We start from the raw sequence: 18,637 nt of genomic DNA, 5'->3' as shown, positions 1-18,637 counted from the left end.
AGTCCTGTCTACATCCCCCACCATGGAAGCTTCTTGAATGTTAGCAACTTTCTTGGTACGGGTACAGTGAGGAATGTTTTTGAAATAATGTGGTTCTCCGCAGACCCAACACCGTAAAGGGGGTTTTGGTTGTTGACTGGCTTCTGGTCAACTTGCCACTTCTGATTGCTTGTTTTCAGCATGTTGTCCCATTCTCTGTTGATTCCTCCCAACCATTTTTGTCTACATTTTCTTATTCATGTTTTTAACATTGTGGGGTGTTGTCTCTTGAAAGTTCTGGAAACTCCTTTGACCTTTTCTGTTTAGCCCCCCTTTGTTACCTTTCCCTTTTTGTTTCATTTGTTGGTAACAAATTTGGGCCTTCCGGATGGCTTCATCCATTCTTTTTGGGTAGTCAAATTCCCATTTTTCCTTCATAAAAATAGGGAGGTTGTTGATGAGGCATTGTATCTTGGATTTTTCCTCCCTAAGGTATGGAACGTATTTCAAAAAGGACCTAAAGTTAGTGATAAACTCATAAATAGTTAACGGGCCTAACCTTAAATCATGAAACTCTCTTGCCTTCTCATCGTAGAAGCATTCAGTTAAATATTTGTCTTTGAAATACTTCTGAAATTTGTTCCATGTGACGTCCTGATCATCAATTCCCCGAATAGCTTTGACCTCCTCCCACCACAAGGTGGCCTTTCCCTGTCGCTGAAAAATAGCCAATTGAGCTTTCATGTTATTATCATATTCGTATACTTGGAAATATTTATTCATATTAATTAGCCAAGCTTCAGTAGCTCCCTCAACCTCCCCATCATACATCAGAGGTCTTATCTTCTTGAATTCCACTTGCAGTTCAGTGTTCTATTTCTTGGGACCTCTGTCAAACGTTGCATTATCCGACTTTATTTCTTCATCATTTGGCCCCCTTATGATTCCTCATTGTATTCTTCATGACAAAATGTATATGTGTGGTCTCCATTTCTTGCACTAAGGTTGGGTGAGCGATGATTTTGTTGGTCTGATAGACTTTTTAGGATCCTTTCTTGTTCTTGTCTCAATCTTTCATTGTCAGCGCTCAGGCTAGTCCTTTTTGTGCACAGTTGCTGGATTGTTTCCAATAATGCTACATTTTCCTATCAAGATTCTTCTCTCAATTGCATCCACATTTATGGGTTAATTTCCATATAAGGTATGTTGGCTCTTGTTAAGGATTTTGTTCTGCTTCACATCTTGTTTTATGTTTTGTTCACAGTGGAAATGTTTGACAATTAGTTTACCCTACTTGACCATAGTGTTGAACACTAGGCTCTCATACCATATGTAACATACACCTACACCATAAGAATCAACTAAAAAAAATGATAAGGTGAACACGCTGAATGATTTACCAACACATTTACCATAAATACTATAACCACTAAATTATGGCAATTAAAGAGTTTTATCAATTCACAATGTTAATATGAGTGAATTAACAGTACCACCATTTATGCTTTCATTAAAGTTTAATGTACAGTTATTGTTTTGATGATCTCAAGGTGTTTTGAGCCACATCCTCCATCCGCTTGTAACATTTGTAGCCATGGATGGAAGATCCCTCGGTTTCCACTATACAACTATTTTTACCCAAACCCTTGAAACAACAATCATTTCACTTGGCCATGCCATGAATCTCGCTCTGCAACTCTTTCCTCCTTCCGCAAGGCTGTGTGTGTCCTGCAGATTACATGATGTGTCTTCAAGGTTCTCCTCCAGCAAGCGGTATGCCTTTCTGGTGTCCCTTCATTTCTCAGACAAAAACGGTACTTCTTATGGTCAATTCTTGATCTCTACGTCGTATTTCCTTTTGCTTTTGGTGTCTATCATTTAGGAACACTACAACTAACTCGCCTTTGGCCCTACAGGCTCTTCACTTTCTTCAGTGACTACGATACCTCCCAACAGTTGGCAGACCCTCAGTGATTTCTTCCCTAGTAACCCGGGCACAGTTTTTCTTTAACATAAATTCGTTTCTTCGCTACCAATTTTTGACTTAGGGTTTAATTGAGTTATTTCTCAGTTTGATGATGGTCAAAATTGCAGCCCCACCCACCACAGGTAATCCCCTGTGGTTCACTAGTTAAATTTTTGCCTTAACTAGTTATAAAATAGCAAGCAGAGTATACATGTTCTAGGTTTTAACGAGTTGTTTCTTTTGATCAGGTTTTCTCCCTTCTAGGACTCCCTTGGCAATGGGTTTAACGCTTAGCCGCTCTGATGTGGCCTGCACGTTTCTTTCCATGTTCTTATTTCTACCTCTCTCAACCGATACAAGGATTTAGGCTTTTGTCGTTCTAGATTCTGCAGCAAAGAAGGGTTTATATTATGAAATCCACTCGGACCCCTCACAGGTCGAATGGAGATTTTCTGAACCCTGGTGGCCTAGCGTTAACCGAGTCATGAATTCCCACTCAAATGAGTCCATGTGTTTGGGAATGTCGACATTAAATTATACATAGTGTATTTATGAAAGTTTGTGGAATTCTTTCTGTGCGTAGACATCATGGTGCTTCTCTTGGTCTTATGAATTTCGAATCTGTTATATACCGTCGACTTCTTTTATGACTCTAATCACATAACTGTTATTAATACAACCTCCATAATTTTGAATAAAATGGGTGCGTTTCTCTTTGATTCTCGACTTGCTAAGCTTCGAAAATCCTCGACTATAATTTAAATACTTTATGCATATGGATTTTGTCTTAATGGGTTGGTCTCTGTCATAATTACTAGAAACCAGTGTATTTCACACCCACAGACTTAGTCTTCTCATTTCCTCATTCCTAAATTACATTTTCCTCTGGTTTCACACCCATTAATATATTATGTCATTTTGTTATGTGCAAAGAAAAAAATATACAGTTGTTTTCCCAAATCGTTCTGGTACAAGCGAGTTTTATTTATATGCACAGTGTTCTCAAAAGGTTTCTTTCTCGTCTCCTTTCAAGTTATCTTATATTGGCCCAAATGTTTTTCTAGAACTTATAATTGTTTTCCTAGGTTATCTAGTTACCCAGTAACTATTCTACATGCATTGAGTCTTGTATGGAACCGGGGTTTCCAGTCCTACTCACTCCCAAGGTCCTACTGATAATCTATCTGTGTTTCTCAATGATTCCCAACAACCTTCTTTTGATGTTCCCGAAACTCATTCATTTTCCTAGGTAAATGTTTTTGTCTAAATAAGCACAGATGGACAGTGTTGAACCCTTTCTTGATTACATATATACTCAATATTTCCTTGCACAGGTTATTGACTAATTCATCAAGAAGTATAAGAGTGTGATTGTTTATTCAGGTTTTCTTCTCTTTATTATATGACATTGTACAGTACTAATATTGCACAAGAAATATGATTTTCTTTAATAATGAGAAACATAAACATACCCTTTATTTCAGTTCTATTCTCTTTCATTTTAAGAAAATACTAAACATAAATGCTACTGTGAAATAACACTACACAATTATTTCCTGTATAAATATTTACTGCTCTACTTTTGTCCTTAAACAAAAATATTTACTATTTGATTTCATTCATTTACTCAATGATACTCTACTTTTGTCCTTAAACAAAAATATTTACTATTTGATTTCTTTCATTTACTCGGTCATCCTTGCACATCGTCAAAAAGAAAACATAACAATTACAGTGATGTAAAAACACTCTCTATACCAACCAAAACCAAGAAGTCTCTCCTCCTAGCTGACAATGACATCCAATTACCCCCAGCTTCACCTTGTCTAAACTGTATAATTTTCAATCCTATTTTGTCTGGTCTCCAAACCTCAAGACCCCTAGTAAGTTTAGAGTCCCAGCGTGCAAGGATTCTTCAATGATTCCACAAGCCCAAGTCCAGTGCAGGAACTCCTCAAAAACAACAATATTCTACTCACCAAAACAATGTCTTGTGTTATCTTGTGGTTTCCTCTTCTTTCTCTCTCCCGTTCCTCAAGCTCCTTTCTCCTCCAAAAAAGAATCTGCGTTCCTCGGAACTACCCTATTTGAGGGAAAAAGACCTAACTGACTTAACTTTCTTGAGAGTTTTCTTTATTCAATTATATATATTAAGAACTTCCTTTTAATATTTAAGAACTTGACCAAATCCGAGTTACTGCATTTCTTTGGTCTTCCACCTAGACCATAGATAGTTTTGAGAGTTCATAAAAGAAATAAAATAACCTCGTGTTAGGTTGTGGTTTCCTAGTTTTGAGAGTTCATAAAAGAAATAAAATAACCTCGTGTTAGGTTGTGGTTTCCTCTTCTTTCTTTCTCTCGTTCCTCAGGCTCCTTTCTCCTCCAAAAAAATAATCTACCTTCCTTGGAACTACCCTCCTCCAAAAAAATAATCTACCTTCCTTGGAACTACCCTGTTTGAGGGAAAAAGACCTAAGTGACCTAATTTTCTCGAGAGTTTTCTTTATTCAATTATATATATTAAAAACTTCCTTCTATTATTTAAGAACTTGACGAAATCCGAGTTACGAGTTACAACATTTATTTGGTTTTCTACTTAGACCATAGATGATAGTTATGAGAGTTCATAAAAAAAAAAAAAAAAAAAAATGTTAAAATTATAACATGAATTCATGAAAATTTTACCGGTGCCACATTTACTATAAATATTTCAATAAAATACAATAATTTTTGTGTGCATGTAAACTTTGAGTAAAAAATATTTATTTATTTGTCATCTTTATATTAAATATAGTTAAATTTATTTAATTATGTGTTTTATAAATAAAAATTTATAATTATTTGTGTATTTTTAGAAAAATATTGTATTCATCTATTATTTAAAATATAATTTTGAATACTATATAACTCAAATTTCTTATTCCAACTTTTTAAAGATTTGATCTTAAATTAACTAGAAAATATATGTAGAAAAGAACTCAAGTTTAAAAAAAAAAAAAAAATAGAACTATATACCTAACACAACTCAATAAATAACATAAAAATAATACCATTTTAAATATATGTCACATACCCCGGTAACCTCGCATGTAAAAGTAGGGAGTTAGAATTTTTTTATACAATTACCACAAGTAATTAATCAATTCACAACTCCACAAATCATCACTAACCATTAGATATACTATTCATTAGTACATGAAGTAAATTGCCATCAAAGACAGTAAGTTTCATAACCATTGCATAACCTTTAACCATCACTGTAATAACATAAATTGTCTCATGAATCCATGCATCCATTTCTTGATATCCTTAACCATGTTAGATAATCATGTACTAAGACATTATGGTTGTCACATCAAATAAAGAACCATCATCATTAAGGACCCATCATTATCAACGGACACATAAGGCAATCACATCAATCACACCATCGAACACGGATATACCCTGGAAACCCCGTAGGGTGAAAACCAGCAAACGTTTAATCTTATTATTAAACGCTCGTGAGGGTTTTCACCCCTCACTTAATGGCTCATAAGGGATTCCATCCCTTAACCATTGTTATTAAAATCTTTACAATGAATTATCATTAAGCTGTCACATAACTAGCTAAAGCTAATACAATTTACATGTAATCTTTTATTTACATACCGCCACATGCAACATTCCTTGTGGCATAATTGTTCTAGCATTGGACAATACTGCAGCTTGACTTCATCTGCATGGACGAATAATCCTTATCCTGCCATAATATTAAACATCACTTTCCTTGGCACCATCTGCCATGGTTTCCTGTCAATGCATTCATCAACAATCTTGGCAACAAGATTAGTTACAATATTACTCAAACAATGATCAACCTCTAAAGAGATCTATTAACATCTACTCATATGCATGAGCACGCATAACATACTAGCTAACTAGCATATATATATACCCAAATAATACTGTTTGACTCTCTTTAAGAGTTCTAACTCGCTAACTCATGTAAAACCGAGGAAAAGAATCAACTAGATTCCTATTTTCCAAGATAAGTCTTCGTAAAGAGTAGCAAAAGAGTGAATAACCTGGTCGTTCTTGTATATTAAACTGCATTCTACAACCACGTCCGAAATTAATACCTGAACACGGGTATTCCCATGGTCTTGCAAACAGAACCATAACAACATAAATGCATGGTCTTGCAAACGGATCTATAACAACATAAATACATGGTCTTGCAAACAGATCTATAACAACATAAATACATGGTCTTGCAAACAGATCTATAACAACATAAATACATGAGTAACTACATGCATGTGTTTTCGGGCTAAGCTTCTGTTACTTTTCCGTAGCACCTCCTTACAGGAGTAGCCATAGATCAGATCAAAAGGGCAGGGAATCAGCTTCAGATTTACCCGTAGCCGGAGAAGGCCTTTGTCAAGTAAACAAGCATAAGCAAATAATTTCAAACTATAAATATGATAACCATAATGATAATATTTCATCGCATGCTTTACCATATGTTTTCTTCACCAAGAAAATACATCAAATAGTCATTTCTAACGGCATGCATCAACAAGTCTTCTACTAAGAAAACAAATAATTAAAACATTTGTTTACTGCACATAACCAAAGAATAATTCACGTGGTCAACTTATCTCTCTTTCCTTCGACATCCTCGTCGCCGTCTTCCATTGGAAAACGTTCTAATGGGTCGGGTTGGCGATCAATGACATCTCTGCCATAGGGAGCATCGTTGCCCCTGCCCGTGGTTGCAACTTCTTCTATATTTATGCTCCTATATCTATGCTCCTCAGTTTCGAGGAGTCACGACCCAACTCTAGCAACCAGGTGATGCTCCGCGGCCAATGTTCTATATCCACTACATATTCTGATGGCAAATGCCACTCTAAACCTATATATTACTCTATCATGGTTCGAAGTTCTCCTCTACGGAAAGCAACGATAGCCAGTTGTATTGTTGCATGGTTAGGCGCACTGAAATCTTCAGCGTTTCGGAGAACGACCATCATCGAATACACAGGTTACGAAGGCCAGTTTTCCACTCCAACGTTGTTTCAGTCTATCAAGCGTTCAAGGCAACGTGTAAGACCCGCCAGTCCATCCTTTTCTCCCTCGCATTAATAGAGACTCCATCATGTATAGTTCTTCCATCCCTATACTATGAATTTTTTCACCATATTCACGCATACCATCCATTTCTTTCCTTTCTTGATTAACCTCATTCAGTTTCCCGTAGAATTCGGGTGATGGAACTAACAGGTAGCGCAAGAAAAGCGAAATCCTTACCTGCCTCCGCATAGACCACCTGTCCAGTTTTCTAGTTTACAAGAAGCTTCCAAATCCAGGCCGCCATTAGCGCCCTCTCCTCTCATTCTTTAATTTACAGTGTTATAGATAACAAGAATGAATTGTTGAAACTAATTCGTAATCTTTTTTAAAAAGAATTACTATTTCATAACTGAATAACTTACGCCAAGTTATTACCATAGGGTTGTTACATACTCCCCCCCTTAACAGGAACACCGTCCTCGGTGTTCATCTTTCATTGGAACTTTAAACTTTACTCATGGTATTACCATCTAAACCACACAAAATGTAATCCTTTCTCTTTGAAATCAACGATTTCATTCCAAGAAAAGACGACAAACAAAATATTAATGATATAGTCATAAGAAATATCATTAGTTATAAGCATCAATAGTCGTAAGCATTCGTAATTGCAAAAATATGCAACTTCTAATCGCCACCACTTGGCCCTTATTCATTCATAATAAACAATTCTCTATGTCAACTTACCATTACTTACCATCTATTCTTGGAAATCATGAATACTTTCATGTAAGCCTTTTAATAGTGGTTGGACAATTCTTCAATCCTCCATGGTAAGTAATTCCTGTAATATATGACTAACAAATTCAATCACATTAGTCACTATTTTGTGAGTCAATGGAATACTTTTGACTATCAATCAATTGTGCAATGCTAAATGATTTCTAAATCACAGTACTTTTACAAGTACTTAAAGAGCACTAACACTAATCAACAAATGATAAATCACTGCTCACGTGCATACTGAATGAATTCTTACGAAAGACATCCGCAAAGTACTTCTAAAAGTACCAAAAGAGCACCTAGCTCTCTAATCATCAAAACAGTCAATCACTGCATCAAGCAAAAACTGTCTTAGCTCCCACTAAGATGTTCACAAAATTAATAATACCATAAAGGAATTAAAATTTCCAATTACTCCTTATTGAGCACTAAGCTCATTTCTTGTTAAATGTGCATAACATATTTTATACAACTATATGTAAAATTCATTTCTAGCATTACATACAGCTGATTAGTTAATTCCTTTAGCCATGAGACCACAATGGACTAAAGAATTCCCAACCCATGGGAACTAGTTTCCACAACCAGATCGAGTAATTTTCACATCTAGACAGTTTCTTTGATAGAGACCTTACCAGGTCTAACATAGAATTCCACTGGCCAACCAGCTCAAGAATTCTAGGGAGAGGAAATCTGGGCAGACAAGTACCATCAACCCCTCCGGGCAGGTAACTGCCACCAACCCAAGGCATTCCAGCCTTTCACAATCCGGGCAGACAAGTACCATCAACCCCTCCGGGCAGGTAACTGTCATCAACCCAAGGCATTCCAGCCTTTCACAATCCGGGCAGACAAGTACCATCAACCCCTCCGGGCAGGTAACTGTCATCAACCCAAGGCATTCAAGCCTTTCACAATCCGGGCAGACAAGTACCATCAACCCCTCCGGGCAGGTAACTGTCATCAACCCAAGGCATTCAAGCCTTTCACAATCCGGGCAGACAAGTACCATCAACCCCTCTGGGCAGGTAACTGTCATCAACCCAACTATCCACAACTGTCTGGCATGTTAAATTTCTCTTTTATTACTCTTTCTCAAAGTAATTTACACAATGAACCATATGAACATTATCATTAGCATAACAAACATGCATGTATACCATGCATTTACACTTAACCCCCAACATGGGTCCACAACATCAAGTTTGATGGGAAACATATCCATCATACACGTTGTATGCATGCAAATTTTCCAAATAACATAATTCATGCATATCATATAACATCATTCTTTCTCATTTATAATTGCATTTCACATTGCAGCAATTTATGTGATGAGTTTTCTTGTTGCCATTAAGCTACCACTACTTAATCCCATCAGCAACGTTAGTTATAAATATGCATCAGTTAACACGTATTCCATTTCCAAGAATGTTCATGCATACAATATTGTCATGTATAAAAGCATATGCAAATACTCATTAATGTATAAATGTCAACAACAGTTGAGTTAATACTCTCAGCATTCCCAATTTTGCCATAGTCTGTTGTTCCAATTCAAATCATCATTAATGGAGTATTATCTTACGTTTACTATGGCTAGCTTGGGTCATGCATTGTTAATGTAATTAAACATAATCTCTCTAACATACAAAGATCATAACTCTATATCATAATGACTAATCTTTGTGCATACCATTGCTTATCATATAAGCCTTTCACTAGCATACTACCATCATCTCATACAACAAACTACATACCTCTTTCTTAAGGAAGTCATTTTAACCTCATTCTTCTATCTTCCGATGTGAGGGTTTCTCAAGATTCCCTTTCAAGAAATTATTAAAGATATCTATCTTTAGGCATAAAAATCAAGATACAAAAACAAGGTTTACTTATCCTTTATGTATCAAAATCAAGCAGTCAACACAACTTATCTAGCAAGACAATCTCTTCAAAAGATTGTTGTCTTCAAGAAAGTTAACCTGATCACTTCCTCTATGTACACACAGAGTCATAATTCCAGAGTCACAATAGCTACCAATATGCAACATGTGTTCTCCTAACACAATTACCTTACTTCAATGCACATAGTTCTTTTCATGAAACAAGTAAGGATTTTGGTTCTTGTATGAACACTATTCTAATGTGTCTTTAAGGAAAGAACCTCTATTTTTATTTTCAAGAAAATTCTCATAAAATCCTGCATCTTCATACATGAAGTATGCATACTCTTAGGATGAGACTATATTTATGTATATATGTAATATACTCTTTCCTCAAGAAATTAGAGATGAATATCTATGTGCCTAGAAGCACATCCTTAGTTATCTTTTATCATGCATGTAATGCATAATCATTTCACTAGAACTTAGAAACTAACTAGAATCATAATGCAATTATCATATATATATATATATATATATATATATATATATTCCAAGAAGCTTTTATCAAATAAAGATACATATTTTAATTCAAGCAAACTTGGCCACCTTCCATGCTATGTCCTCAGGACATTTATATACCTCATCCTCTTTTCTCAAGAAGATACTTTGGCTATATTTAGCAAGGATTTTATAGACAAGAGACAAGCATTTCACACACAAGACTCACGTGGAGTCTTTCTAATAGGAACTACCTATTTTCTTTACCAAGAAAACATACCAAATAATCAATCTTTAACTGCATGCCTTAACACATTTCCTTTACCAAGAAAATCTATAAAAGAACCATTCTTTTATTGCATGCATTCAAATACTTTCTCTACTAAGAAATCATATAAAACATTCATACGTGTTCCTCAAGAAAGTGAGCAAGATACTTATCTTATCCTTGGATCAACATGCATAATTAACAAATTAACCCACCCTTACCAGGAGCAATTACTCTACTTATGCATTTAGAAGCATAATCTCCTAAGTGTCACACATGCACCAAAGTTACTACTTGATGCTAGATGCAACAACTATCATAACTCTACTATGTGACCATTTCAGAATAATGAGTTCAAGGAGACATTACGAAAATCATTAACATCAACACACTATAGTTATCATTTTTCAACTTCTTAAGCATGGTCAAGGGAATACTCACATGCACATCGAGCGCTATCTAGTCATCCCAAGACTTAGAGTCTTCTGCAAGATTCTAACACTCAAAGCTTGCTCTATCTGGTCATCACCAGACTTAGCGATTTCTTTTTCCCATCTCCGTCTGTCCCTACAGCACGGTCTTCTTCCTTCTCCTTGCTTCCTTTTCCTTTGGAAGCATCTATGGTTGGGGAAGGTAATTAGAGTTTACTGACAACTGTATTAACACAGGTAGTCTATTTATGAATAATTATCACATGTAATTATACCATGAATGGGTCCTAGAAATGTTACCCACTGAACATGCCTCTACCCTTAACTTCACACTGGAATGCAACATGCATAAGAAATCCATCATTCCCATAGTAGAGATAAATTCAACCATCATTAAATCGAGGCTCCAATGGCTTTTATCTCCCAACAAGTAATGATTAACATAAACACATATCATGCTAATGGATTTCACTTAATTAGAGGGTAATCATCATTAAATCTATTAAGACATAAGCATATACTATTCATCATGCATTCTCATGGTGAATAAAATTAAGAACTCTTCTCATAAACAACTGGAACTATAGCACAGAGAGAGTAAGAATCTTCACACACATTCCATGCATGTGACATCAATCAACCTTCACTTGTTTTCGAATTGTAATAATCTTAAGTCCAATTCAATTAATGCATATAAGTTCTATGGGTTAGTCATACAACACTAACCAATCTCAACTACCAATCGTCTTCATGCATCCATGACAAGACTGAATCAAAAGTTAGTTATGACAATCAAGTCTCGCTACTTGACTCATTGTTTACTTTCAAGTCTAAGGGGGTTCTTCTTATGTCCTTTTAAAACAATTTGTTATCCTATTCAAGGATATTCCCCCTAATTTATATTCATGCATTGGCTCATTAAGTTTTGTTCATTGTAATTTCAATCTAGTTCAATAAATGCATTATTGTTATTGCCATATGTGCAAATCAAAACTTGGTAGTTGATTGTTACTTCCCTCAATAATGAGTGTTCAATTTTGTTCTTAAGTGTGACAAAAGTTTCATTGTCTTTTATCCTCATCAGGAATCCAATGTTATGAACGTAGTTATGCAACAACTTTATTACTTACTACTCAAAGCAGTTATAAATATGAATCACACCTATCATGCCAAAAGTAGTGTACTACATAAATGAATATGTGAACGATTAAACTCATACCTGAGTTAATGCCTACTGATGGCGTACCTCCATATCCTTTCCGCTTACCAATTCCCAAAGGCGCCAGTACTGCAACCTTTAGCTCTGATACCACTTGTCACATACCCCGGTAACCTCGCATGTAAAAGTAGGGAGTTAGAATTTTTTTATACAATTACCACAAGTAATTAATCAATTCACAACTCCACAAATCATCATTAACCATTAGATATACTATTCATTAGTACATCAAGTAAATTGCCATCAAAGACAGTAAATTTCATAACCATTGCATAACCTTTACCCATCATCGTAATAACATAAACTGTCTCATGAATCCATGCATCCATTTCTTGATATCCTTAACCATGTTAGATAATCATGTACTAAGACATTATGGTTGTCACATCAAATAAAGAACCATCATCATTAAGGACCCATCATTATCAATGGACACATAAGGCAATCACATCAATCACACCATAGAACACGGATATACCCTGGAAACCCCGTAGGGTGAAAACCAGCAAACGTTTAATCTTATTATTAAACGCTCGTGAGGGTTTTCACCCCTCACTCAATGGCTCATAAGGGATTCCATCCCTTAACCATTGTTATTAAAATCTTTACAATGAATTATCATTAAGCTGTCACATAACTAGCTAAAGCTAATACAATTTACATGTAATCTTTTATTTACATACCGCCACATGCAACATTCCTTGTGGCATAATTGTTCTAGCATTGGACAATACTGCAGCTTGACTTCATCTGCATGGACGAATAATCCTTATCCTGCCATAATATTAAACATCACTTTCGTTGGCACCATCTGCCATCGTTTCCTGTCAATGAATTCATCAACAATCTTGGCAACAAGATTAGTTACAATATTACTCAAACAATGATCAACCTCTAAAGAGATCTATTAACATCTACTCATATGCATGAGCACGCATAACATACTAGCTAACTAGCATATATATATACCCAAATAATACTGTTTGACTCTCTTTAAGAGTTCTAACTCGCTAACTCATGTAAAACCGAGGAAAAGAATCAACCAGATTCCTATTTTCCAAGATAAGTCTTCGTAAAGAGCAGCAAAAGAGTGAATAACCTGGTCGTTCTTGTATATTAAACTGCATTCTACAACCACGTCTGAAATTAATACCTGAACACGGGTATTCCCATGGTCTTGCAAACAGAACCATAACAACATAAATACATGGTCTTGCAAACGGATCTATAACAACATAAATACATGGTCTTGCAAACAGATCTATAACAACATAAATACATGGTCTTGCAAACAGATCTATAACAACATAAATACATGAACAACTACATGCATGTGTTTTCGGGCTAAGCTTCTGTTACTTTTCCGAAGCACCTCCTTACAGGAGTAGCCATAGATCAGATTAAAAGGGCAGGGAATCAGCTTCAGATTTAACCGTAGCCGGAGAAGACCTTTGCTCAAGTAAACAAGCATAAGCAAATAATTTCAAACTTTAAATATGATAACCATAATGATAATCTTTCACCGCATGCTTTACCATATGTTTTCTTCACCAAGAAAATACATCAAATAGTCATTTCTAACGGCATGCATCAACAAGTTTTCTACTAAGAAAACAAATAATTTAAACATCCGTTTACTGCACATAACCAAAGAATAATTCACGTGGTCAACTTATCTCTCTTTCCTTCGACATCTTCGTCGCCGTCTTCCATTGGAAAACCTTCTAGTGGGTCGGGTTGGCGATCAATGACATCTCTGCCATAGGGAGCATCGTTGCCCCTGCCCGTGTTGCAACTTCTTCTATATTTATGCTCCTATATCTATGCTCCTCGGTTTCGAGGAGTCACGGCCCAACTCTAGCAACTAGGCGATGCTCCGCGGCCAATGTTCTATATCCACTACATATTCTGATGGCAGATGCCACTCTAAACCTATATATTACTCTATCAGGGTCGAAGTTCTCCTCTACTGAAAGCAACGATAGCCAGTTGTACTGTTGCATGGTTAGGCGCGCTGAGATCTTCAGCGTTTCGGAGAACGACCATCATCGAACACACAGGTTACGAAGGCCAGTTTTCCACTCCAACGTTGTTTCAGTCTATCAAGCGTTCAAAGGCAGCGTGTAAGACGAACCAGTCCATCCTTTTCTCCCTCGCATTAATAGAGACTCTATCATGTATAGTTCTTCCGTCCCTATACTATGAATTTTCACCATATTCATGCATACCATCCATTTCTTTCCTTTCTTGATTAACCTCATTCAGTTTCCCGTAGAATTCGGGTGATGGAACTAACAGGTAGCGCAAGAAAAGTGAAATCCTTACCTGCCTCCGCATAGACCACCTGTCCAGTTTTCTGGTTTACAAGAAGCTTCCAAATCCAAGCCGCCATTAGCGCCATCCTCTGTCATTCTTTAATTGACAGCGTTATGGATAACAAGAATTAGTTGTTGAAACTAATTCGTAATCTTTTTTTAAAAAGAATTACTATTTCATAACTGAATAACTTACGCCAAGTTATTACCATAGGGTTGTTAGAATATATAAATTAATAACATAAAATTTTAATTATTTTATATATAACTAATATAAAAATATTTACCCAAAATACACATTGAAATTTTTTTTTTTAATTGATTTTGATGCAAAACGTTTTTTTACTTAATTGATTTTGATATTATCATAAAATATATATTAAGAAGAAGGACATTGCACGTATTTTTATTTTAACATACCAATGTAATTTTGCCTTAAAAAAAAATAATAATACTGAATTTTATTTCAAAATGGTTTTAAATTGAATTTCTTTATATATGAAAAACATTTTTTAATACTTTAATTAAAGAATTAAATTAGAGTAAAGTATTATAATTATAATGATTATAGTGACATATTTTCATTTTTATAAAAAATCGTATGTGTTACCGCCTAACCTGTGGTTCGAGTAGCCATGACAAATGGACATTTAAGCCTTCAAAATCATGGCCATAGCTGGATTTTTTGGCTGTATTTCTTTCCAAAGAATTTCAAATCAATGACTTTTTCACCAAAAAGTACCTTAACAGAACAACATGTTACCATTTACTCTATGCCCCCTATCAAGAATGAAATATTTTTATAAATAAAATATAAATAACTTTAAATCTGTACTTATAATCATTATATAAGTGAGTTATAAAAATGATTAAACATTATTATAAAAATATGTTGGATCAGGTATGAGAATACTTATTAGGAGCATAGGTTCATCTCGAGTTCAGATCAAAGCTTTTGAGGTGCAAACTTCTTTTTTGAGTGCAAAACTTGAGGAAAATCTTGCACCTCTAGAGAGTTGATCTCTTTTGACACTTGATATATATAGTGTTAAGATGGATTTACTTTCTATAAATAAAATGTAAAGTGTTCATATTTATGTATATGATGTGGAAAAAATTATTATAGTAATTTTCAAAACATTATCCATCAAAACAGAAAAGAACATTACAAATTTTTATTTTTCACCAAACAATACCAACGACACATTTACATTTACTTGGAGTTGACACATTTACTTGGAGTCTTCCCCCTTTAAATACGCTATATTCCACATGAATACCATGCGTCAATACCATAGTTTCTCATAAACATGTCAACCTAAACTTCCCAACAAAAATCAATAAAAAATTATATAAATTTAAAATTGAATTAATAAATTACAAAATAAGAAAATGGAGGTAATATAGATTTCCAACCAGGGTAATTAATTATTATTTTTATATTTTAATTTTAGTTTAATTTTATTTTGAATAATTCTCATAATTTATTATAATTATTCATTCTATTTTTATAATTTTAATTATCAAGGTAAAACTACATAACATTACATTACATAAAATAACATCAGTCTAGATCTATATTAATTCTAAATCTACCAAGTCTAGAGAAGGATTAAATCTCTTTTTGAACTCTAAGAGAGGTTTGCCTTCCTCTTGACCCTTGGTAGATCCAGAGTTATGATGGATTTAAAATGGTTTAATTTCACCCTTTGAATAGTCCATATTCCACATGAATACCATGGGTTCTCATAAACTTAGAACTCAAAAACACCTGTAACAACCCAAATAAAATAATAATAAAGTAGATTTTTTATTTTTATTTTTATTTTAATTGTAATGACTTAAAATATTTATATAATATTATATTACATTACAACATCTCTTCCATATTGGGCTGGAGCACCCCTCTCATCCAATTACAATATTTCTTCCATATTAGGCTCCAGAGCAAGCAATGAAAACATCTTAAATGAGTTATGATAATGGTTATTATAAAAAAATATGTTGAATTAATTATTATGTTTTTATTAGTTATGATGGTAGCTTTCATGAAGATTATGTTGAGTGATTTTGATCAGATCCATCACATTGAAAATTTTTAGACTTTTCGAACCAGAAAGTATAGCTCATCCTGGACAAAAACTTAAGATGGTAATTTTTATGGAAATTATGTTGAATGAATTATGATAAATATATGACTTAAATAGTTTATGGGCTTTGGATTCATGATAAATGGGTATATTGTTAAAACATTTTTTTGAGATAAGTTAACAATTCAAATTTCTCTATAATATTAATTAAAAAAAAAACCAACTCAAATATTACTCATTTTCCAAAATATAATGAAATAAAAAAAAATTAATAAACATTAATCATTATGATTCTAACCATTTTTTTTTTTAAATACACTCTTTTTCACTATTGTCAAAACTATATTTAAATTGATATATTATAATGATAATAAATTTAAATTTATACAAATACAAAATTAATATATCTTCATTTTTAAAATTAATATAACTCATTCATTAAACATAGGAATTACTATAACAAATACCCACATTGATCGTCGTCTTCCATAAACAATAAGGAAATCTACATAGTAATTAGTGTCTACTCTATTTTCCTTTTCTTATAAATAAATAAAGGAGCTGCATAATAATGAATCTCCATTGTACTTTTAATTTTAAAGTAATTAACTCCACCGCATCTCACAATGAGGGGTTACAAACATAAAATGCTAATCAAATTGGGTGTTCATAGTTTTTCAAAATAGGATAAGATGGAAAAGTCTTAATAAACCTCAAAGATTTTTATTTATTTATTTATTTATTTTTATGTTATGGGTTATTTTTTATATATGGTTTCGTGTAAACATGTTATGTTTTGGAATTTTTGGTTTAGTTAAATTTGATTTTTTTTTTATTTAAAATAAATTTTTTTTATTGTATATGAATTCAATACTTTAAAAAAAATTAAAACATTAGAATTGTGGATATTTTACAACTGGAACTTGTGATCTTGAAAAATCCCTAACAAATTTTAATAAATTATTAAATATATATATATATATATAGATATATATAACCCTTAACTACAACTTTTTAAATACACTATTTCATATTATCAAAATTACATATATTTAAGTTAGTATATTATAATAATATAATTAAATAAAATAAATAAATATAAGATTGATATATCTTAATTTTTTTTTGCTTAAGCAAGAGACGGTCCTTTTATTAACTTAGGTAAAAGATATTTTACACATGTTACAACAAATGCCCAGAGGCACAAACTCCCACAAAGGGGGGTGAAAGTACCCTAAGTACCGAAAAAAATCCTCCAAAAAACAGACAGAGACAAGGTCTAGACTGCCCTGGAATCAAGAGCGGGCAAGTGGATCCGAAGTCCGCACCCCAAAACCGATCAAAGATCTGTTTTCTAACAATCCGATAGCTAAGATTCAACCCGCGTAGGGGCGAAGCCCCCAAAAATCCCTAAAGTTGCCCGATCAACGCTGACTGTTGATCTTCTCCTAATCCAACAGTTGTAGTCCATATCGCGCGACTTAAAAAACCCACTGAATACCGCACGATGAAGGCGGTTTGTTTTGTTGGTCCTCCGCCATGTGTTACTTCCTGAGTGGAATCGTTGGCTTTTCCCTAATACCGTCTTTGGTTTAGAGGTACCCGATGAAGGTGGTAAACCACTAGTGGTTTTATCCTTTGGCCCCACCAATATGCACACCAAAAGGTGGCCGTTGATCTTCCCTCTCCAGATCTGATGGCCACAGACCAAAATGGACCACACAACTGATCGCGAAAAACCCTAAGTTGTTCACGATCAACGCTGACCATTAATCTTTTCCGTCTGATTCAACGGCTGGAGTCCATATCACGTGGCTTAAAAAGCCCACTGAATACCGTGCGATGAAGGCGGTCTACTTTTTCGGTCCTCCGCCAAGTGTTGCTTCGCGAGTGGAATTGTTGGCTTTTCATTAATACCGTCTTTAGTTTGTAAGGTGTGCGATGAAGGTGGTAAAACCATTAGTGGTTTTATCTTTCGGCCTCACCAACTAGTGCACCAAAAGGTGGTCGTTGATCTTCCCTCTCCAAATCCAACGGCCTCAGACCAAATCGGACCACACAACTGCTCATGAGATACCCAGCGATGAAGGCAGTAATCATTGCCCATCCACCTCCACACGTCGCCTGCTGAATGGCATCAC

This window comes from Pinus tabuliformis, chromosome 1_2 (assembly GCF_031772625.1).
Source record: "Pinus tabuliformis cultivar Carrire ecotype Pingquan chromosome 1_2, CPIR1, whole genome shotgun sequence".
In the NCBI taxonomy this organism is placed as follows: Eukaryota; Viridiplantae; Streptophyta; class Pinopsida; order Pinales; family Pinaceae; genus Pinus; species Pinus tabuliformis.
Note: the sequence above shows the minus strand (reverse complement) of the source record.